The sequence below is a fragment of the Palaemon carinicauda genome, chromosome 44, assembly GCF_036898095.1.
Source record: "Palaemon carinicauda isolate YSFRI2023 chromosome 44, ASM3689809v2, whole genome shotgun sequence".
Lineage (NCBI taxonomy): Eukaryota > Metazoa > Arthropoda > Malacostraca > Decapoda > Palaemonidae > Palaemon > Palaemon carinicauda.
Window position 1 is genome coordinate 44,694,984 of NC_090768.1, and position 13,415 is coordinate 44,708,398.

At 35.8% G+C, this 13,415-nt stretch overlaps 1 protein-coding gene across 1 annotated transcript in view; it reads right to left on the bottom strand.

Annotated features, from left to right (window-relative positions):
• The window catches only part of LOC137634125 (uncharacterized), a 20,018-nt gene extending 7,946 nt beyond the window's left edge, over positions 1-12,072 (bottom strand). The window contains exon 1 of the mRNA XM_068366352.1: positions 11,733-12,072. The gene's annotated coding sequence lies outside the window, so the exon portion shown is untranslated. The remainder of the gene's footprint in view (positions 1-11,732) is intronic.
• Positions 12,073-13,415: the final 1,343 nt, after the last annotated feature.

The following is a 13,415-nucleotide window of genomic DNA, read 5'->3' on the forward strand; positions in this document are numbered from 1 at the left end:
TTATTTCCTTTCCTCACTGGGCTATTTTCCCTGTTGGGGCCCCTGGGCTTATAGCATCCTGCTTTTCCAACTAGGGTTGTAGCTTAGCATATAATAATAATAATAATAATAATGAAGTGATTTTTTAACATGTTAATTTTATAAATCTAAATTAAAAACGTAAGTAAGAATTAGCATTTTACATGAGTCGTTCTCAGTAAAAGGTAGACTGTAGCAAAAGCACAATTTTCACGCTATCTGCAGTCAACAATTAAATCAATATGACTCTCCTTGCAGTTACACGTGGGCGAAAAAGGTTGAAGCACTTCCGCGAAGTAATGTCATTAAACAGAACCAAGGCTTGCTTTATTAGCTCCGCCAACGAAGTTGGAAGGTTATGTTTTATATTGTTTGTGTTTTTGTTTGTTTGTGAAGAGCTTCCTGAAACTTGCAGGGGTTAACTGCTATGTAAAAAGCTGGAAAGGATTAAGTTTTTGAAGGTCATGGTCAAAGGTCAAGGTCATGGTCAAGCAAAATATCCAGTTCACGTAATCAGCCATAAGTTTGGACATATTAAGGTCGAAGGTCAAGGTCGAGTCAAAGGTCAAGGTCAAGCAAAAGGTCAGTCTCCGGTCATCAACCATACGGCCACAATTTTAATCGCAAAATAATGAAACTTGCAGGGATTTTAAACTCTTATGTAAAAAAACAGGAAATGATTAAATTTTGGAAGGCCAAAGGTCAAGGTCACGGACTAGACTAACGTCCAAAATCAGTCCAAAAGGTCAAGAAATAAGCTACCCTAGCGGAGGTCTGCACTCTACTGAGTGCCCCTCTAGTTTATGTATTGCAATAATTAGAGCTTGATTTTGCTGGATATTGAACTCGGGCGGAGTAGGTCAGGCAATTGACATCTTCACAGGATCTATCTAGATTTAGCGAGGTCAGGCGAGGTCATTAACTTTCATGACATTTTATATATGTCACCTTGTTTACATTCCATTGTAACCCTGGGTGATGGAGAGAGAGAGAGAGAGAGAGAGAGAGAGAGAGAGAGAGAGAGAGAGAGAGAGAGAGAGAGAGAGAGAGAGAGAGAGAGAGAGTATTGTTATTAATCGCTGTTGTGAACGGTGCTATATACGTGAGTATTTGGCTGCGTCAGTAAAGACATTATTTGTTCAGATGTGTTATTCGAAATTATGGGAATCTGCCATCTTATTGCAGAGGCCTATGTGCGCCCACGCACACACACACACACATATACGTGGTGATGAAAAACTGGCCAAACCTAGACATGAATAAAGAGGCCTGTGTTTTGCAGTGGACTATAAACGGTTGCATTTGCTGTTCTTGTTGATGTGTATATATATATATATATATATATATATATATATATATATATATATATATATATATATATATATACATATATATATATATATATATATATATATATGTGTGTGTGTGTGTGTGCGTATATATATACTGTATATATATACACACACACACACATATATATATATATATATATATATATACTGTATATATATGTATATATACTGTATATATATATATATATATATATATATATATATATATATATATATATATATATATATATATATATACAGTATATATACATATATATATATATATATATATATATACAGTATATATACATATATATATATATATATATATATATATATATATATATATAAATGTATTTGATATATATATTATTTATCACATTTGGGAAGATTAAACAAACAGCCACATAACCCAGACCTGTCCTACAAGTTCAGAGTTTTCCAGTGAATTCCAGGCGAGATATAAAAAATGACATTCAATAAATCCGTGACTGAGTAACTGACTATCTCGGTGCCAAACCTGCGTAAACACTCAATACATTGCAGTGGGTGACCCGTGGTTCGATCGCATGAGGAGGGAACTTTATTTAAAAAGAGATTCGTGCATTCTGTGTCGGTCTTAAATCACTTCGCCTGTCTGCCACATTAGTCTCTCTCTCTCTCTCTCTCTCTCTCTCTCTCTCTCTCTCTCTCTCTCTCTCTCTCTCTCTCTCTCTCTCTCCGGCATAAAATCATCCACGTTGCTTTTATTCTGTTTATATTATATATAATTATAGGTTGAAAGAGTATTATTATTATTATTATTATTATTATTATTATTATTATTATTATTATTATTATTATTAGTCAAGCTACAACCCAAGTTGGAAAAACAAGATGCTATATGTCCAAGTACTCCAACAAGGAAAAATAGCCCAGTGAGGGAAGGAAACAAGGAAATAAAAAAACGATGCGAAAAAATTAACAATAAATTATTCTAAAAAAACAGTAACATCATCTTCACATAATAAAGAATAATGATAAGGGAGTAAATGAAAATTAAATAATATGCAGAATTAAGTAGACAGTACCACTATATAAGGGTAAGGGAGATGTGCATGAGTGTTGTAATTCAAGAGGTATTAGTTTGTTGAGTGTAGTTGGAAAAGTGTATGGTAGAGTACTGATTAATAGGATTAAGGATGAAACAGAGAATGCAATCTTGGAAGTACAGGGTGGTTTTAGAAGAGGTAGGGGTTGTATGAATCAGATTTTTACAGTTAGGCAGATATGCGAGAAATATTTAGCAAAAGGTAAGGAGGTGTATGTTGCGTTTATGGATCTGGAGAAAGCATATGATAGAGTTGATAGGGAAGCAATGTGGAATGTGATGAGGTTATATGGAGTTGGTGGAAGGTTGTTGCAAGCAGTGAAAAGTCTCTACAAAGGTAGTAAAGCATGTGTTAGAATAGGAAATGAAGTGAGTGATTGGTTTCCGGTGAGAGTGGGGCTGAGACAGGGATGTGTGATGTCGCCGTGGTTGTTTAACTTGTATGTTGATGGAGTGGTGAGAGAGGTGAATGCTCGAGTGCTTGGACGAGGATTAAAACTGGTAGGCGAGAATGACCATGAATGGGAGGTAAATCAGTTGTTGTTTGCGGATGATACTGTACTGGTAGCAGACACAGAAGAGAAGCTTGACCGACTAGTGACAGAATTTGGAAGGGTGTGTGAGAGAAGGAAGTTGAGAGTTGATGTGGGTAAGAGTAAGGTTATGAGATGTACGAGAAGGGAAGGTGGTGCAAGGTTGAATGTCATGTTGAATGAAGAGTTACTTGAGGAGGTGGATCAGTTTAAGTACTTGGGGTCTATTGTTGCAGCAAATGGTGGAGTGGAAGCAGATGTACGTCAGAGAGTGAATGAAGGTTGCAAAGTGTTGGGGGCAGTTAAGGGAGTAGTAAAAAATAGAGGGTTGGGCTTGAATGTAAAGAGAGTTCTATATGAGAAAGTGATTGTACCAACTGTGATGTATGGATCGGAGTTGTGGGGAATGAAAGTGATGGAGAGACGGAAATTGAATGTGTTTGAGATGAAGTGTCTAAGGAGTATGGCTGGTGTATCTCGAGTAGATAGGGTTAGGAACGAAGTGGTGAGGGAGAGAACGGGTGTAAGAAATGAGTTAGCGGCTAGAGGGGATATGAATGTGTTGAGGTGGTTTGGCCATGTTGAGAGAATGGAAAATGGTTGTCTGCTAAAGAAGGTGATGAATGCAAGAGTTGATGGGAGAAGTACAAGAGGAAGGCCAAGGTTTGGGTGGATGGATGGTGTGAAGAAAGCTCTGGGTGATAGGAGGATAGATGCGAGAGAGGCAAGAGAGCGTGCTAGAAATAGGAATGAATGGCGAGCGATTGTGACGCAGTTCCGATAGGCCCTGCTGCTTCCTCCGGTGCCTTAGATGACCGCGGAGGTAGCAGCAGTAGGGGACTCAGCATTATGAAGCTTTATCTGTGGTGGATAATGTGGGAGGTTGGGCTGTGGCACCTTAGCAGTACCAGCTGAACTCGGTTAAGTCCCTGGTTAGGCTGAAAGAACGTAGAGAGTAGAGGTCCCCTTTGTGTTTTGTTTCATTGTTGGTGTCGGCTACCCCCAAAATTGGGGGAAGTGCCTTGGTATATGTATGTATGTAAGTAGACAGGACATGTGCCAATTGAGAAATGCAAGCATTGTTTTACTGGTACGATTGTCCCATGTTGACGGATAATGAGACATCAGAACACTAGTTTTTTCACTTTATAACAAAATGTTTGTAAGTACATTATATTGTACACAGTTAACAATCTCTCCGCTGAGAGCCTTGTCTACTTGAGCGCACAAAGGCAACTAAACGCCCCTCGCTACCAAAATGCAATCTTGCTACAACAACATGCTGATTATTATTATTATTATTATTATTATTATTATTATTATTATTATTATTATTTGCTAAGCTACAACCCAAGTTGGAAAAGCAGGATGCTATAAGCCCAGGGGCTCCAACAGGGAAAATAGCTCAGTGAGGAAAAGAAACAAGGAAAAACGAAATATTTTAAGAAGAGCAACAATATCAAAATAAATATCACTTTATAAACTATAAAAACTAACAAAACAAGAGGAAGAGAAATAAGACATAAGATAGAACAGTGTGCCCGATTGTACCCTCAAGCAAGAGAACTCTAACCCAAGACATTGAAAGACCATGGTACAGAGGCTATGGCACTACAAATATCACTATATAAACTATAAAAGCTTTAACGAAACAAGAGGAAGAGAAATAAGATATAAGATAGAACAGTGTGCCCGAGTGTACCCTCAAGAAAGAGAACTCTAACCCAAGGCATTGGAAGACCATGATACAGAGGCTATGGTACTACACAAGATTAGAGAACAATGGTTTGATTTTGGAGTGTCCTTTTCCTAGAAGAGCTGCTTACCATAGGTTTTAGTGGAATTCTCATGATTATAGAGTTAATTTACCCTGACGTGCAACACATATCTATATACAAGAATTAGGACACGATTGTATAGACTACACAGAAAGGACTAAAATATCAAACACATGACACAGAAAGGACTAAAATATCAAACACATGGCACAGAAAGGACTAAAATATCAAACACATGGCACAGAAAGGACTAAAATATCAAACACATGGCACAGAAAGGACTAAAATATCAAACACATGACACAGAAAGGACTAAAATATCAAACACATGGCACAGAAAGGACTAAAATATCAAACACATGACACAGAGAAAGGACTAAAATATCAAACACATGACACAGAAAGGACTAAAATATCAAACACATGACACAGAAAGGACTAAAATATCAAACACATGGCACAGAAAGGACTAAAATATCAAACACATGGCACAGAAAGGAGTGAAATATCAAACACATGGCACAGAAAGGAGTGAAATATCAAACACATGACACAGAAAGGACTAAAATATCAAACACATGGCACAGAAAGGAGTGAAATATCAAACACATGACACAGAAAGGAGTGAAATATCAAACACATGACACAGAAAGGACTAAAATATCAAACACATGACACAGAAAGGAGTGAAATATCAAACACATGACACAGAAAGGACTAAAATATCAAACACATGACACAGAAAGGACTAAGATATCAAACAAATGACACAGAAAGGACTAAAATATCAAACACATGACACAGAAAGGACTAAAATATCAAACACATGACACAGAAAGGACTAAAATATCAAACACATGATAATTACGGAGAACTTTCTGCTTGAATCATTCATAAAAAGGAAATGAGGCAAGAAATGAAAATAATGACAGCATAACTGTAACCTGGCTAATTATTTTAACTATTGGATAATAGAGCTATTAAAGTATCATAAATATTTCATAACAGAAAGAAAGAAATTACAGTCGTGAGGTCTAGTCATATTTGGGTCATGGTAAAATCTTTTAAAATTTCATTTCACATATATGATTTATTAATTTTTTTTTATGTTATGACAGGATATGGTTAGAAATGAAACTATAAATGGCAAGATATGATTAGAAATTAAACTATAAATGGCAAGATATGATTAGAAATGAAACTATAAGAGAGTGTACTCAAGTGTCATATGTGGAGGAAATCACGATGAGGGATAGATGGAGATGGTTTGGGCATGCTCTTCGCACTCCCCAAGAGATTAATTCACCAAACGTTTAACTGGGCTCCACAAGGCACTAAAAAAGTTGGAAGACCTAGGCCTACATGGCTGAGGACTATGAAACGTGAAGTAGATGATGAATGGAGGAGTATTGATTTAAAAGCTCAAGATAGGGACGAGTTGGCGAAATGTAACCGAGGCCCTTTGCGTCAATAGGCGTAGGAGGAGATGATGATGATTGCTATAAAAGTTGATAATTGGAACAAAGATTGTTAGGTTACTAAGAATAGGATACCACAGTAAATTAGGGTAGATATTGTGTTAGTAAATAACTTGTAAAAGCATGGGAAGAATTATTTGTATAGGTTCATACTGTGGTTCATTGAATGTATATGAATACCTTCAGATATTATTCATATCAGACTCCCTCTCTCTCTCTCTCTCTCTCTCTCTCTCTCTCTCTCTCTCTCTCTCTCTCTCTCTCTCTCTCTCTCTCTCTCTCTCTCTCTCTCTCTCTCTACTTTACGTGGCATTGCAAATTGTAATAATTTCTTTGCGTCATTCCCTCTTAATTTTCCACTAAAGATATGTTTTAGAAATATATCATAGGCTCCTATGAATTAAATATTATGAAGTATTATAGTGCATTAATGTTTTATGAAATTTTACTGAAGGATTTCATTGGAGTACTTGTTTGTCTTATTGTAATCTTTTAAAAATTAGCCATAAAAACGGTAATAATCCTGGAATAAATGTTGCCAGGCATTTACCGTTTTAAAAACGGATATATTGACGTTAAGGAGTGATATTACAGTCACCAACCCGTTTAAGATCATAACAAAGTAGGGTAAAAATTACGGTCGCCTGTGTTTTACTGAAATACGGCTGAGAACTGTATATATTTACGGAGAATTTCCGATTAAAATTACGATTTTTTTAACAGTGTAAGACACCCGAGACTGGCATTATGTATACTGATATATTATTAGAGGTATTATGATATAAAACTCTACAATCGAAATTAGTAATCATGGTTGCAACTTAAAATTTTCTAAGTCTTGCAGTGTCCCTCCGAGCTTTAAAATGATTGTGATATGTTTATTATTATTATTATTATTATTATTATTATTATTATTATTATTATTATTATTATTATTATTATTATTATTATTATTATTATTTAAAGCATTCATATATGCCTGCCATTGTGCACAGTATTTCTTTATTTCAAGTATTATTATCTTTAAATATTTTTGTTAGTACTTTTGTTCTTATTTCTATGAAGCCAGTAACTCTTCTTCTATTAAAGTGCTTTTTGCCATTCGTATTGGCTAAGCACGGTTGCCTTCTTTTGAAAGACTTCGCTATGGCTTTAGGGTAGACCGTAGTCCCGATCGGCTGCCCTGCCTGACATCGCTTAGACCCCGGTAGCGTTTATTAGAGTATTGTACCAGTCACCAGTGTCCTTCCTCCCAGCAGCGAGGAGTCCTGGGGCGGTTAGGTTGACAGTTCGATACGTGTATTATCATTATTATTATTATTATTATTATTATTATTATTATTATTATAATGCTAAGCTACAACCCTAGTTGGAAAAGCAGGATGCTATAAGCCCAGGGGCCCCAACAGGGAAAATAACCCATTGAGGAAAAGACACAAGGAAAAATAGAATATATTAAGAATAGTAACAATATTCCAATAAATATTTCCTATATAAACAATAAAAACTTCAACAAAACCAGAGGAAGAGAAACTAGATAGAACAGCATGCCCGAGTGTACCCTCAAGCAAGAGAACTCTAACCCAAGACAGTGGATGATCATGGTACAGAGGCTATGGCACTACCCAGGTCTAGAGAACAATGGTTTGGTTTTGGAGTGCCCTCCTAGATGAGGACATGTTATGTCTTTAGAAGGCGTTGGAGTAACTTTGTTTGAAGGTGTCTCTGAAACTAGATCGAACAGCGTGCCCGAGTGTACCCTCAAGCAAGAGAACTCTAACCCAAGTCAGTGGAAGACCATGGTACAGAGGCTATGGCACTACCCTGGACTAGAGAACAATGGTTTCGTTTTGAAGTGTCCTTCTCATAGAAGAGGACATGATATGTCTTTAGAAGGCGTTGGAGTAACTTTGTTTGGAGGTGTCTCTGAAACTAGATCGAAGTGCGTGCCCGAGTGTACCCTCAAGCAAGAGAACTCTAACCCAAGTCAGTGGAAGACCATGGTTCAGAGGCTATGGCACTACCCTGGACTAGAGAACAATGGTTTCGTTTTGAAGTGTCCTTCTCCAAGAAGAGGACATGTTATGTCTTTAGAAGGCGTTGGAGTAACTTTGTTTGAAGGTGTCTGTGAAATTCATCAGGATACCAGATCAATATCAAACTGTTCTATTCTTAGATGATTACTAAGTCAATACCGTTTGGAATCGGTTGCATTTCAGTGGTTGTAACCAGTAAAACTAATTATTAGTTTCACTGGTTATACAGATTTAGGAGATTTACAGATATTGCTATACACTTATGATTTTTACCTCCACCAACGAAGTAGGAAGGAGGTTATGTTTACCCCCTGTTTATGTGTTTGTTTGTGAACAGCTTCCTGGCCACAATTTTAATCGTAGATTAATGAAACTTGCAGGGATTAACTGTTATATGAAAATTTGGAAATTATATTAAATTTTGGAAGGTCAAAGTCAAGGTCAAGGTCACGGTCAAGCAAAATGTCCAATTCACGAAATCAGTCATAAGTTTGAACATCTTTGTCACAGAGACTTCAAAACTTGGGTCATTTTTAGTGTAGGAAAATCCATGGCAATTAATAAATGTTGAGGTCAAAGGTCAAGGTCACGGTCAAGTAAAATTTTCAATTCACGTAAACAGCCATTAGTTTGGACATCTTTGTCACAGAGACTTCAAAACTTGGTTCGTATTGGAGTATATGAAAATCCATGGCAATTAATACATGTTGAGGTCAAAGGTCAAGGTCACGGTCAAGTTAAATTTTCAATTCACGTAAACAGCCATTAGTTTGGACATCTTTGTCACAGAGACTTCAAAACTTGGTTCGTATTGGAGTATATGAAAATCCATGGCAATTAATACATGTTGAGGTCAAAGGTCAAGGTCGTGCAGAAGATCGAGAGATAAGCTGCCGATGCGGAGGGCTGCATTCTATTGAGTGCCCCTCTAGTTGTACATTCTGTTGGCTACTCCAGTTCATCATAGTAATTTAAAAAGTTGAAGACACACCCACTCATATGTATATATATATGTGTATACTGTATATATATATATATATATATATATATATATATATATATATATATATATATGTGTGTGTGTGTGTGTGTGTGTGTGTGTGTTTATATATATATATATATATATATATATATATATATATATATATATATATATATATATATATATATATGTGTGTGTGTGTGTGTGTGTGTGTTTTTATATATGTATATATAATATATACATATATATATATACACACACACACACACACATATATATATATATATATATATATATATATATATATATATATATATATATATATATATAAATATATATATATGTATGTATCTATTTATATATATTGGTTTCATGTAGCCTCGAAATTTTGAAATTTTATAGTTGTAAAAATAAATAAAGGCATGCGTGCAATTCTATCAATGGGCCTTTCAAATTCATGTTATACATGTGTGTGTATGTGTGTGTGTGTGTAGTTTTGCTATTTTGTTACGAGACAAAAATCTCGCACCATTACCAATACATCAACGTAGTATTGAAAACTGGCCAAACCCCAGACATGAATAAGGACATGTCCGAGGCATTTGTCTTGTAATGGATTGGACAGCTGCATTTGTTGTTGTTGTTGTTGTTGTTGTTGTTGTTGTTGTTGTCGTTGTTGAACAAATTGCACCCGTTAGCCTTCCATTTTAAAATGGTCTTCCACTGCCTTGGGTTAGAGTACTTTTGCTTGAGGGTACACTCAGGCATTCTATTCTATCTTATTTCTCTTCTTCTTGTTTTATTAAAGTTTTTATAGTTTGATATAGGAATTATTTATTTTAATGTTGTTACTCTTCTTCAAGATTTAATTTTTGTTTCCTTTCCTCACCGGGCTATTTTCCCTGTTGGAGCCCCTGGGCTTATAGCAATGTGCTTTTCCAACTAGGGTTGTAGCTTAATAATAATAATAATAATAATAATAATAATAATGATAATAATGATAATAATAATAATAATAATAGATAATAATAAGGCAGCTCAACTAGCTTCTGGGAGACTATTTAGCTAGAAACTAAAGGAAATTTCCCCCCCCCCCCCACCCCCTCCCCCCAAGAAAAAAACAAGGTGTAGTTTCAGACGAGTAAGTCATGCGAAAGAGTATTGAAAATCTATACTGATGTATTTTTCTGCTGAATGAGCTATCTTCATCTGAATGAAGATTGAACAGCTTATGGCACCTGCATGTCAGGATGCCAGAAAACTATCAATCAATCAATCAATTATGGCACCTGCTGGTCTATAAATAGGTATGTGAACATGCGTGCTGGAGGCTTTATCGCAACAGTCCTTGTTTCGTTAGAGATAGAAGAAAAATGGTATGCTTCTATGACTCCAAAGAGGGCATTAAGTTCATGCACACCATAAGTTGTATTCTTCTTCGCTCAAGGGGTTAACTACTGCACTGTATTTGTTCTGTGGCTACTTTCCTCTTAGTAAGGGTAGAAGAGACTCTTTAGCTATGGTAAGCAGCTCTTCTAGGAGAAGGACACTCCAAAATCAAACCATTGTTCTCTAGTCTTGGGTAGTGCCATAGCCTCTGTACCATGGTCTTCCACTGTCTTGGGTTAGAGTTCTCTTGCTTGAGGGTACAATCAGGCACACTATTCTATTTAATTTCTCTTCCTCTTGTTTTGTTAAAGTTTTCATAGTTTATATAGGAAATATTTATTTTAATGTTACTCTTCTTAAAATATTTTATTTTTCCTTCTTTCCTTTCCTTACTGGGCTATTTTCCCTGTTGGGGCCCCTGGGCTTATAGCATTTTGCTTTTCCAGCTAGGGTTGTAGCTTAGCAAATAATAATAATAATATTAATACTGTAGTTTACAACAGTAATAGCATGGACATAATTCATGACTATTTGGAAATAAGATTAATCAGCCATTAATGCAAAACGATGCTATCTCTAATAGTCAATAGTTTATTGGTGGGCTGATTGAAATACAGTTATAAGTATGTCTCTGATTGAAACGTGTGAATAAAAACAATATCATTAGCTGAACCCTAAACAAATATTCTACAGCAGAGAAGTATAGATGCATGTAGTATTTATATTGGTATGTTGAATGAATTACAGTTATAAGTATTTCTATAGATAATATTATTTAGAAGCAGTTATAAGTATTTCTATAGATAATATTTGTTTTTCTAAATAAAATGATATATCATTACCTGAACCCTAAACAAAAGTTTTGTAGCATAAAAGTATAGATTATGTAATATCCCTTTTGGTGTGATAAATGAATTATCGTTATTAGTATTTATATTATCAAAAAAATTGTGAATAAAATATTATATCATAAGCTTGACACCTAAACAAATTTTTTGTAGCCGAGGAGTATAGATATATGTAAAGAGAATCAATTATTCTTAGGCAATCAACGTTGCCATTGCAGTAAACACAGTCTATCCATTCACCCCACGTACCTGTGCCAATATGAATGTCAGGTCTAACAAGGAGCTTCCTCTTCGAGCTGTATAGCTCCACCATATTCACTCGCTTTCCATATTAACTAATATCACATTGCTTCACATTATTCTTATTATTCTTCCTTTTTTTATGTTGAAATTTTTATAGTTTAGGAAATATTTATTTCAATGTGACTGTTCTTAAGATATACTTTTCATTGCTTCCTTTCCTCACTGAGCTGTTTCCCCGTTGGAGCCCCTGGGCTTATAGCATCCTGCTTTTCCAACTAGGGTTATAGCTTAACTAGTAAGAATATTATTCACATGATTAAAATGTCAAATGATTTGATGCCTACACTACTCAGCTGACCGGAGTCAGAGCCACACTGTTCTACCTTGGCTCCTGTGGCACTCGTAGGAATATGTCATTAGCAGTAGTGGCACTGCACGAAGACCCCCGCTATAGCGAACACTGCTATTGATTATCTCAATGCTCTTTTTGCCTTACTGATAACAGGTATCTAGTTAAGGATAATTTGAAATTTGCGGACTCGGTTTTCAACTGATTGTTGGTGAAGGGGTGACTTTGTCGAATGGAAAAATGGGACTTTCTTTTAAGGGGTTAAATTATGATTTATAAGTACAGGCGTGCTTGATGTCTCTCTCTCTCTCTCTCTCTCTCTCTCTCTCTCTCTCTCTCTCCTCTCTCTCTCTCTCTCTCTCTCTCTCAAAATTAATCTATATAAGTACAGGTATGGTTGATTTCTCTCTCTCTCTCTCTCTCTCTCTCTCTCTCTCTCTCTCTCTCTCTCTCTCTCTCTCTCCACAACGATCTATACATAATATATGCTTGCTCTTTCTCTCTCTCTCAACTATGATTTATACATATATGCTTGGTCTCTCTCTCTCTCTCTCTCTCTCTCTCTCTCTCTCTCTCTCTCTCTCTCTCTCTCTCTCTCTCTCCTTTGTAAAACGTTCGAGAAACTGTTGCAGTAATTTCAGTATGTGCATGATATACTACTGCTATATTTATACCAGTAATTGCATGGTTGGTGGACATTTGATTGATATTGATGTGTTTATCTAGCAAAGAGAATAACAGTGTTCGATGCAAATTTCTGTTTACTTATACATACATACATACATACATATTATTATTATTATAATTATTATTATTATTATTATTACTACTACTACTACTACTACTACTACTACTACTACTACTACTACTACTTCTATTATTATTATTATTATTATTATTATTATTATCATCTCTTGCTAAGCAACAACCCTAGTTGGAAAAGCACGATGCTATAAGCCCAAAGTGCTTCCAACAGGGAAAATAGCCCAGTGAGGAAATGAAAACAGGAAATAAACTACAAAGGAAGTTTAAGAACAACAACAGTATTGAAATATATCTTTCATATATAAACTTTACAACTACAACAACATATTCAGGCGTTCCTAGTCCACAGCAGGACAAAGGCCTCAGACATGAACATGCCAATTTGCATCACCACGCTGGTCATTACGGATTGGTGATGGTGGTAGATTTCCGTCTGATCGCGCACAGCAAACCAACCTAGTATCGGTTGCCCTAACTATACTCAATTTTTTTTAATGAGGCGCGCTTGCACCGACACGCAGAGGTGCCCTTTTAGCTCTGGAAAAGTTTCCTGTCGCTGATTGGTTAGAATTATC